This window comes from Ictalurus furcatus, chromosome 27 (assembly GCF_023375685.1).
Source record: "Ictalurus furcatus strain D&B chromosome 27, Billie_1.0, whole genome shotgun sequence".
NCBI lineage: Eukaryota > Metazoa > Chordata > Actinopteri > Siluriformes > Ictaluridae > Ictalurus > Ictalurus furcatus.
Genome location: NC_071281.1, coordinates 7,513,705 through 7,524,919, shown reverse-complemented (window position 1 = coordinate 7,524,919; position 11,215 = coordinate 7,513,705). Strand labels below are relative to the sequence as shown.

Below are 11,215 nucleotides of genomic sequence, written 5' to 3'. Positions count from 1 at the left end.
CCAGAGACTGGCTACAGGACTCGAGACTTTATCCTCTCCGGTCTGATTAACAAACGGTCAAATCAATGGCTTGCTCGAAAAAGTCGGGGATGAAAACATTGTTTAGAGACGACCGGAACGAGATGTTTATTCTCGCGGCGTCAAATTCTCATCCGTTCGAGGTCCGTGGCGCTGGTCATAGGTGGTAACACGGAGCTACCACCGCAGTCACACACACGCACACAACGTGAACACGACTTTATATAAAACCCAAACAACAGCTCCCGAAAACCCCCAACACACCTGCGCTGACCTGCTTCGGCTTTTGTGAGCGCTTCTTGTCTGAACACGCACTGCAGAAACGTCACGCACAATTCATGCAGTGGCACGCAAACCTAAAGAACGGTGCACGTGATACGGTGTACGTGAAGACACGTCTAGCCATGGTTTATAAACACGAGACAATTCCATGCAAATAACCTTACGACCGAGTTTGTTTAATGGGATGGATTAACAGCTTGCTACAATCTTAGCCTATTGTTGTTTGGTCCGATAATTAACACATCAACAACACGGATGAACACGCTTCACATCTGTAATGTGTACATCTTCGGTATTGGTCTCAAGTGCCTTTGGAAGGTCACATGGTACCCCAGATATTCTAAACAGCTCAGAGATGCTAAGTTTTGTGCAGAATAGTCGGATCTGGTATGACTTGAACCTTCTGGTCAGTAGTGCACAATCTTTACCCTCACTGGCCATGCAGAAATGAACTGGCTGAAAATGCAGAGACAGGACGGTTCATCAGAGCTTCAGACTGGTTTCTGAGCAGGTGTGTAAGTAGAATTGATTTGGGACAAGCCCAGTAGCCGACTTAGTACTGTTTTGTCTTACAGACCACACACACACACCCCTCTCATTCTCCGCTGGCCCATGACATCATTTCTCTAAAGCAGATCTATATTTAGCGGATTGGGCTCGAGCCGTGCCTCAGTGCCCTCAGCGCCCGGCCCGGCCGCCTCCTCCCACAGCCCCTCCCTCTGGCGGCTCAGCGCTCCACACCAAGCAAAGTGAACCAGAGCTGGTAAACAGGAAGATAAATAAATGCTTTAATATACAAATCGATACGATACGTTAAAAATACTAACATATGTACACAATGGTAATGTACTCACGTCACCGCTCTAACTCTTTAAACTTAAACTATAGATTCTCTCTTTATATTGCTCGAAGCATTTACGTAGATACTTTTCTCACGGTCAGATTTCCTTAACCATTACGTTGTGTTTATTTCCCTAGTGATTTATTTTTTTTTTTATTATTTATGGGTATACTACAGGGGCATAATTAATATACTTAGTGGTTGCACATTTGCCTCACTCCTCCAGGGTTGGGAGTTGGATTCCCGCCACTACCCAGTGTTTACACTCCGTAATTCGGGGGTTTCCTCTAGGTACTCTGGTTTTCTCCTTAGCCCAAACGACCTGCTTTGAAGACTGACTGGCATTCCCAAATAGTCCCGTGTGTGTGAATAGGTGTGCTACTGTGCCCTGCGATGGGTTGGCACTCTATCCAGGGTGTCCCACACCTCGTACCCCCAGTCCCCTGGAATAGGCTCTGGGTTCCCCCGTGACCCTGTGTAGGATGAATATACTACTCACTAATGGGAAACACTAGTCTCTTGATTTCTATTTGCTCTATAGTGATATCAGACCCCACAGACAGAGTTGTACATTCCCTTCTTCATCTCTAGGTGTTTTGAACACAGTAGTGCAGTAACGTCTACACACACGGGATGCGTATGGCAGAGGACAGCAATCAGACCCTTGCATGGAAAAATAAGCACCAGGTCCTCATTAGAGGCGATACAGGTTCAGTTTAAAAACCAGTTAGGGTGAGCCATGCATCCATCTCCCGTACTGCTTATCCTACACAGGGTCACGTGGGAGCCTGGAGCCTATCCCAAGAGGACACCCTGGACAAGGTGCCAACCAATCCCAGGGCACAACTACGCACACATTCACACACCACGGACAATCTAGAAACACCGATCAGACAAGGATGCATGTCTTTGGACTGAGGGAGGAAACAGGAGCGCCCGGAGGAAACCCCTGAATCACAGTGAGAACACGCAAGCTCCACACGCACAGGGCGGAGGCGGGAGTCGATCCCCCAACCCCGGAGGTGCGAGGCAAACATGCTAACTACTAAACCACGGTGCCCCCAATAGGCTGATCCTAAATCCTTAATATGGACAGGAAGATTGAGGCACTGTAACCCTTACACCAAGTGGTTGCTATGGAAACATGTGGCATTCTTGAAGCGGTGCCACTTGCACTTGCGCTACATTTCTGAAGTGATGTGTGTACATGAACAGATTACAATACTAAAAAACAAAACATGTCAGATTTATCAAATAAGCTAAAAACAGACTAAACACTGGAAACTACAGCAAATGAGGAATTCTACAAAAACCTATTCGCGTAAAGACGGAGACGCGGTGAAGAGAAAGGAAGTGGGAGGTGGCTGAGATTACAGCCTGAGTAACAGTGCTGTAAATCCGGCCTCGACAGAAACCAGCTCTGGCTCTCTATCTCTCTCACCATTCTCCCCTTTTTAAACCAGTCTGTGCATCTACACAGCCGAGCTTCGGCAGTGCCGGTGCTACGACGCTGCCTTGCTGGGCGAGGACGATGCGTGGAAACGAGCAGAGAGAGAAAAAGAGCGCGCGACAGAGAGGACAGCAGTGCGAGAGGAACAGAAAAAAAAAAAAAAAAGTGCACCATGTGCGTGTGACTGGCATTTCGAGCGGCACAGAATAACATCCTGGCCAGCTAATCTGTGCGAGTGTGACAATTTATTCAGGCTCACGTTACTGCCGAGTGTGAAATGTGCCGCGGAGGAGGAAGTGCAGGAAACAGTGCCCGAGTCTCCAGCAACACGCTCAGCAGCCTTTTCACTGCCATCTCTCCCCGCAGCTTCACTCTTAGCCTCGTCAAGCCTTCGGCAGCTTTCAAACTTACTGACGTGCAGCACGTCTGGTGAACACTGTCAAACTTAACCTGTACCGTGTTAGAAATCTCGCACGAAAATGACACCGCCCCTCGATCCGTGATGTGTGCGAGATCTATACGGCGAGTCATGAGCAACTACATTAGATGGAAAGAGAGCACCAAACATGGCAAGAACAGCACACGTCAGTTCCGGTTCAGTGCATATTAAACAGGCAGAATCTGGGTGGAGCCAGGAATAATGCAGGCCATGGATTGGTCAAGCACAATCATCAAAGCTAAATTTAAGTACAAACGTGTCCTTTTCCTAGTTAAACGGTTTCGGCTACACTGTAGCCATCATGCAGGCTTCTCAGGTTTGCTTTGGGCTCAAAGACAGACAGATATCTGAATATAACAACACGTTGCACAGACACGCATGTTATTTACTGGTCTACGTGACACCGTTTATACCCCCGATTGACCTCATAACCCGGCGCAGTCCGTTCTTTCCAGTAATATCCGACAGGCAGCGCAAATATCAACAAACGTCCACACCTCTGAAACCCATGCTCATATCTCCGTGAACTTGAATAAACTGCGATAAGCTGGTTTCTGGCACTTGTTTTCGTGAGACACTGATTGGCTTTGCTGGAATCTGAGGTACTTTCCACCATTCTGCAGTGTTGCCCGTCTGTCACAGCTGAAAGGCTGAAGGTCTCAGGACATGCTAATGGCCAGATCTCTGGAAAAACCCAAGCTCTCCGCTGAAGGAGGTGGAAATCCCTGTATTGAGAACACAGAGCCTTTCATTCGTTCTCCGTGCACCGGTCCCTGCTCACGGCAGCTCGAGAGCCATGGGATTAGACAAATGACCACTTCAACTGAGCTACTCTCGTTCAGCCCACACATTATTGCACTACAGTGTCAGGGAAAGGACGAGGGGAACCACAAACTAACAGGAATGGGGGAGACGGGGGGGACGGGGACATCACACCGGGCGACTGAATATGATTGTTTCGCTGAATTTGACATCACCAGACAGACTTTTCATTTGGCAGGTGGGTTTACAGAAAGCGACTCCAAATCAGGACATAATCCAAGCAAAGAGCTGAGCGGTTCAGGGTTCAGCGTTATGCCGAAAAGCCCCACACTGGCAGATCTGCGAGTTCAATGTGCAACCTTTTCAAGCTGGTTTTACACCGGGTGATTTCAGAGGCCTTTAAAGATTACTACTCATCACATTATACGGGAAGACCCTCGTGAAATTTCGTCCGGATTCTATATCGGTAACGTGTTCAAAATGTCAGATCATACGATGAGGTTCCTCTAACGATGGCTCGTCACCATACAAGACCGCGTGGGAAAATTCGCATAAACAAACCTTTTCAAACCGAGCACGAGGTAAATAAGGGACTTTTCTCCTCTCCTCTCCGCTCCCCAGGTTTCATTAACGTTTCACCGTTACCGCTAAACGTGTGTGTAGCTCTCCTGCGAGTTCCACGTAACTCCGTGCCGTCCTCCTATTGGAGACTTTTCGACGCGTGTCGTAGCGAGATTTAAATCGGTATATTTGGACACCGCCAGCACTGTCTCGCTGCACTCGACGCCTTCGAAGCATTCTTTAATAATGCGTGATTTGGTTCACGGAGGCAAAAATCGAGTCTAAAACGTCACTGTAGAAACCCGGTTTTGCTCACTAGCGCAGAAGCTTAATTAGCAGGTCAGCATCATGCAAACCGAACGCCGAGATGCACTTAAACTAGGGCTGCGACTAACGATTACTTTCATAATCCATCAATCTGTCATTTTTCTCCCCTTTGATTAATCGATTAGGAAAGTATTCATGCGTTATTGTTTGTGGATGCACATAAAAAATAAATAAATAAATAAATAAATAAATAAATAAAGCAGTGATGATTAAACTACAGTCCTAGATGAATAATAAAATCTCACTTTCACGGCACCTTACGGTTTCTGTTACTTAATTTAGGCATATACTTTTACCTCTGTTCACTTTGAGTACACTGTTTTAATTAGACATTTACAGATCTTACTTGCGCGACACTGTTTATCGCCGCGTCTACGTCGCGATCGAGGTTCAACGCGGCCTCGTTACAAAGAGACCGCTCACGTTATAATAAACGACAGAATTGACAACGCAAGCGCGCAAACTCAGCACATAATGACAAACTGGAATTAAAGTGAAAATGATAAGGGACTCCCACCAGTTAAGCCCAACCCCCTTACACACAGCGGAGCATTCTGGATAGAAACATACTCCCACGACTAGGATTTGGGTCGCACCGCACTCGGTTTGTACGTTCTATCATTTTTCCGATGCGTGTACATGTTACAGAAGTGACGCGACGAGACGAGTCAGCGTGCTCCGTGCGGTGCGCAGACCGGCTAACAGATCAGGAGATTCGTTGACGACGATTTTCACGATCGATTGGTTGTTGCGGCTCTCGGTTAACATTTTAACCATCAGTACAGAAACACCGTATTGTAATCCCTGCTCAACAAAATGCGTCAATGCTGATGACCTGAAAATCAAGCCTTCGCAGTCCTAAACAATGTAACGAGCTTTCTATTATTATTACCATTACAGACCATGATAAAAAGGGTGGCAGGGTCACGCTGACATTTTCGCGACACCCATTTCCCAAAAAGCAGCATTTCAAATGGGAATTTCGAAGACCAGCGCGTCACACTTCTCCCCCATCCTCGTGTCGTCTTCTTACAATCAGCCAGGCCACATGTTAGCACTTCCCTCTCTGTGATGTATTAGTCAGTGGGATTGGGAAGCAAGGCTGAGAAACAGGTGCAAATGCATTCGACTGGGAGCTCGAACAGATTATCTGGGCTTGGCTCAGGGGAGACGAGCTGTACCGCTGCATATGTAACAGTGTGTGTGTGTGTGTGTGTGTCTCAGCAGGGGCAGGTGAATAGCAGATCCAGCTCATCTCATCCCTCATCACGTAGCACGCCGCTGTTTGCTCCTGCGCCTCGCGCGCTATCCGTGTAGTCCACTAGGCCGTTGCCAAGGTAACTGCAAATGGTGAGTGGTGCAGCCTGGGCCGATTACTGTAAACAGCACCAGAGAGATGGAGCGAGATAGAGCGCGAGAGCGAGAAGGGCAGGGAGAGCAATATCTCCACTAACAGATCACATTTATAAAAACCTCGCACAATTCGGCTGCAACATAAACAGCAGCGATCAAAATAGTCTCTGAGGAAGGAGAACGAAAACACGACGGTGGCCACGATGGAGTACATCGACCCCCCTCCGAAAAGAAAAAAAAAAACGAATACAAAATATAAAGAGAACGCTTTACAAAAACTAGGGCAAAAGGGTAGACGTGAGGAATGGAGGCAGAAAGACGAGAAGTAGTAGGTAGTGAGAAGCGGAGCGATGTGTGTAACACGGGGTCAGAACAACAATCAGAAAGGTTTTTCAGCCAGGCTGTGTGCACCTGCTGAACTGCTCACCAGTACATCTGGTGCAGCAACACAATCTCGAACACAGTGTGCACACGCAGACCGGAAAAGTAGCAGGCATTTCGAGCCTCTAAACGATCACGTGACGTTACGGTGTTGAGAAAAGCGGCAGTCAGACCACACTTTCACCTCTCCACCAGATTACAGGCGGTCTTGGTGTCATGTGATTTTTGAAGGAAATGGAGCAACGTCAGCCAGGTCGTGTGCTTCTTCACATCAGTCAACAAGAAGAAAACAGTGAGGAGATGGATTTCTGGTGTGGCTGCTACTCGGTCATTAACACTTCCACAATTTCAAGCAGAGTTCACATAGCCGGTGTTCTTCATTTCTTGGGTCACGCTTTTGAGGTTTGCAAAGTCGGTGGCTTCAAGTGCAACTAGAACAGATCGCATTTTGTGTCATGTTGGAACGGGTTGGCGCTTTGCCAGGTTTGACTGTAGAATGCGTTTCATCAGCAGTTTTAGCGTGGCTTTGCAGAAACGGAAGATCGGTGCAATAGCAGGAGCAGGATTGTCCAGCACAGACACGTCTTCTTGTCCGGATCATTTAATTAATCGTTTCATTTTGTCGCAAGTTTTTGTGGTTTTCCTGCAACGTGAAAAGCGGTGCTTTATTATTTAACCTTAAGCTCCTGATTACACTAGTGCATTTTCGGTTTAAAACAGAAACCGCTCAGTACTCTCAGCGCAGAGGATACAGACTGTCTGGTATCTTTTGTGCACTTTTCTGGCCTCAAGCTTCAGAATGTCGAAAGGCTTAGGGTTCGAAGCACTTTGAGATTAAACAAGATAATCGTGCTTTTTTGTTAACGGGGCCGCGGGCAAAGGTCTGTGATTGTTTGTCTGCCGTGTGAGTTAGAAAACCAGCTTCTGAGGCCTTGTGTACACTAGTACGTTTTCTGATTGGGTCTCCTGGATCATCGCGTATCCTTCCCTGATTCGTCAAGCCCCTATCATACGATCATTACGTTACCTCGATCGTATACACAACGCCGCGGAGACTGAACCGCAAGCTTTGCTGGCTTTGTCGTCATTCTTAGCAGCCGCTGTGCAGTTCAATTCCGTATTTAATAAAACTGCAGCTGCTACATGCGCAAGAGGCGAGCTACGATTAGAGAAATCGACAACAAATCCCGTTTCAAACCCTACATGGAGCGCTGGTGTGGACTAGCAACCGACTTCCTGTTTACACTTGTATGCGCATGCCCAGTGTGCATGAACGGTCACGTGACATGCGTATTCGGTCGTGTAGTGTGGACGAGGATCGTTTTCATTTTAAAACGAAAACTCACCAGTGTAAACAAGGCCTAAAAGCGAACAAAAGACAGGCTGGGGAGGCAACAACTGTTTATAGCTGCAATAAAGTAGGTGATGATAGAAATCCTGGCACAAGGATGTTCCATGGGCTACCTTAAATGCTAACATTAAAGCTGTTAACGCTAAAGCAAAGCTTTCAATTCAAATTGTTGTGAGCGCATTTCTGTCTTCGGTCAAATGACTCGGTTTAATTTCCAGCGAGCGTAGACCGTGCCCGTTTATCCTTGCCCCTGAAGGAGCGTCCTACAGGGTGAAGCGCATTAAGCTCTCTTATGCTGACAAGACTCAATCTCCCTTGAACCCCTCAAACCTGGCGTAATGATGGAGGCTGATGTGCTCTAATCAGCACATCTATTCATTAAGAATGCGTCACGCATGAAGATCAACGCGAGCTGCATTATGAACAGGTCACCGCTCTCTCACCCGTGGTGTCGGCTGAGCTCAGCAGTGGCTGGAGGGGTGAAGGTGAGGAGGGCATTTGTGCACGATGGGCACGTCTCTCTCTCGCTCTCTCTCTCTCTCCCCGTCATTCTCACGTTCCCTTTCCACCCAATCGTCCCTCCCTCCCTCGGTGCAGCGCGTGTAGGGTGCCGGAGTGGAAATATTCACAATGCAAGCTCATGCCTTTTAATGGACAGGGCCTTTCAGCTTCATCAGCACTGTGGTCGAGTGCAGCGAGAGCTCTGGCGCGGGAACAAAGCCTACATTACACTGGAGCCATTTCACCGACGCTTCAATGGTGCTCGGGAAAGCGGCGAAGAAAAGGACGAGAGACAAAGAAAGAACACCACGTAGGGAAGAGCTCGAGACAGAACGAGATGCTACGCAACTGTATAATGCGAGATGAAAGAAAAGAAAGAAGAAGAAAAAACGAACAAGGTTGGATGGGAAGCATGAAAAGGAGATGCAATAGAGAGAGAGAGAGAGTGTGTGAGTGAGTCATGCGAGGCAAATATACATTCAGAGGGAGAGGAATCTAGAGGGGAGGATGCAGATTTGACGCAAGAAGTACCCATACGAGAGGATGCAAAATGTGTCGAGACAGTTTAGGCTTTTTCTTTAGCACCTTCTCTCTTTCTCTCACGTCATGCCTTTCAGTTCTACAACAGCAGCACAACTTTCACTTTATGAGAACGTGAGTCAAGCAGTGAGGCGCTGATTTGCAGGTCTGACATCGTATTAGCTTAGCACGATCACTAAACACATTGTATTACTCTTATACCGTGGTGCTGGCGAGGTCACGGATTATGGACAGACTCTGCAGTCTCAGCATCACTCCGCACTATGGTTGATTAGTTTCCAAGAACAGCACGCCCGGTCGTGTATTATTATTATTATTATTATTATTATTATTATTATTATTTCGAATCTGACTGGGGAGAGTGTGTTGATTAAGAGCAGCTTGATATCAGAGAGGCTGGTGAGAGAGCGACTGTTTAATGCTGCTATAACACAAGTGATGACAGGAAACATACAACATGCATGTCTTTAATAAATAAAAAATTGGAATGGTTGGCAAATTGCCGTGGTATAAGAGGAATAAAACAGATCAGACGTGTTTTAGTCCTTATTTTAAGAAGTCCTCTGGCATAAAACTAGCATTTAATGTGTTATTTCTTTAGTACTCTACAGCTCAGTACTGCATCTCAGCATTTTTGGCAGAAGTCGCAACTGCGCATCATCGTGTTTACATCCATCAAAGTTGCCACTACCCAGCATGCATTCCACCAATGGTTCGTACACGCAACTGCTTCTTTCTGCAGGACGTTCTGAGTCAGCGCGTTTGGTAGACACCTTTTATCCAGCGCACCTTACAGAAGTGCTGTGTACACGCTAAGGAAAACACAACCTCCCTCATGCTAATCCCTGAGGTCCGAGACCAAGAGTACCATCAGTCTTAAAATGAGAAACCCTCAAACCCAGAGTGGCTGTAGGACTTCTGAACAACTGCCATCTTCAGGATGCATCAGGAGGTTCAAACCGGACCGCACTGCTTTTCTATATAAACCTCCATCAAAGTGAAAAACGGCCCACCGGTAAACATTTTCTGATTATTTGTCCGTCACACAGAGCAGTGGGCAAGGGAGAAGAAAAAAAAAACCCATCAATCAATATGGTTTCGTTTTTCACTTCTGCTCCAATACACCATCATGTGCCACTGAGGAAAAACGGTGCAGCCATTTCACACACAGGGAGGTCACAGCAATGAAGAAAAATGCGTTATGAGGAAAAACCCTCGTTCGGTGGAAGTGAAAGCATGTGCGGGACTGCAGAGCTCATACCGGCCACTGGATTCAAAAATATTGCTCAGATGCGCTTCTTATCTAACGTCAACAATTCGTCCTCTGCTCTACAGGCCACAGGACACTCACTGCTACCTCTCCAAATCCCCCAGCTCTCTCTTATATGAGTGCACAGGCCTCTCGGTTGGTCTCATTCAGTCTTGCCATGCTGCAGTCCAGCTAACAGGAAAGAGAGAGAGAGAAAGAGAGAGAGAGAGAGAGAGCAATAAATCTGGCTGATGCAATCTAATGGAACATTGTCTTAGGATGGGCTCAGCGCTCAGTAAATAATGGACTTCTTACAGTCAGGAAAGATAATGCTCCCACCCTGGGGAGAGAGAGAGAGAGGGAGGGAGAGAGAGAGAGAGAGAGAGAGAGAGAGAGAGAGAGAGAGAGAGAGAGAGAGAGAGAGAGGGGAGGAGAGATTCAGAAACACCATTAGTGCCTTCTCAATGGAAACACGCACACATTCACAGGCAGGCCACATGCGGACGCCTGGAAGGCTGCTCTGCTACGGCTCCTGTGTGCTGGTGTTCGGCAGAGGCAATGACGGAGGGCAGTGCTCTCGTCCTCCGTGTTGACGTTGACTAGGAGAACGCTGACGGTAATGAGAGCGGGAGAGAATCTGAAACGCAGAGTGTGAAGAATGATAAATGAGGCTTTGGAGAGTTGGAACTCACTCCAGAGTACCACCGTGACGAGCAAGCTCAATAGAGAGAGCGCGCTGATCTGACGGCACTCTGGACAGAGCATCAGGAACCTGTCATTTCGGCGATGCGTATTCTCTCGCACCGACAGAAATAGAGAGCGCGGTGCAGACCATCAACTCTTGGTTACTCTGACGCACAGAGCACCACTTCCACATATAGCAGTGGTTTAATTGCCGTCTTCTCAAAACGTATTGCAAACTTTGGCCCGCCACAGCCAAAATAAGCCCCTGCCAAAAGGGATTTCAAAGCCAGGTGTCCAATTCCACCAAAAAAAACAAACCCAAAAACCCTTGCTAAGTACACACAAACGTTCCAGTTGGTCAAGTTCCACTTTCAGCGCCCAACTCTGTCCAAGACTGGCAAACTCTGCTGTGAAGGAGCACGCACATAGCTTAATCTGCAAAGTAAATCATACTAAGAGAAAGCTTTCAATCTGAG

General features: G+C 47.3%; 1 protein-coding gene across 2 annotated transcripts in view; it reads right to left on the bottom strand.

The window, feature by feature from the left end:
* Nucleotides 1–11,215, bottom strand: part of ankrd11 (ankyrin repeat domain 11) — a 133,817-nt gene that overhangs the window by 65,466 nt on the left and 57,136 nt on the right. The window lies entirely within an intron of this gene.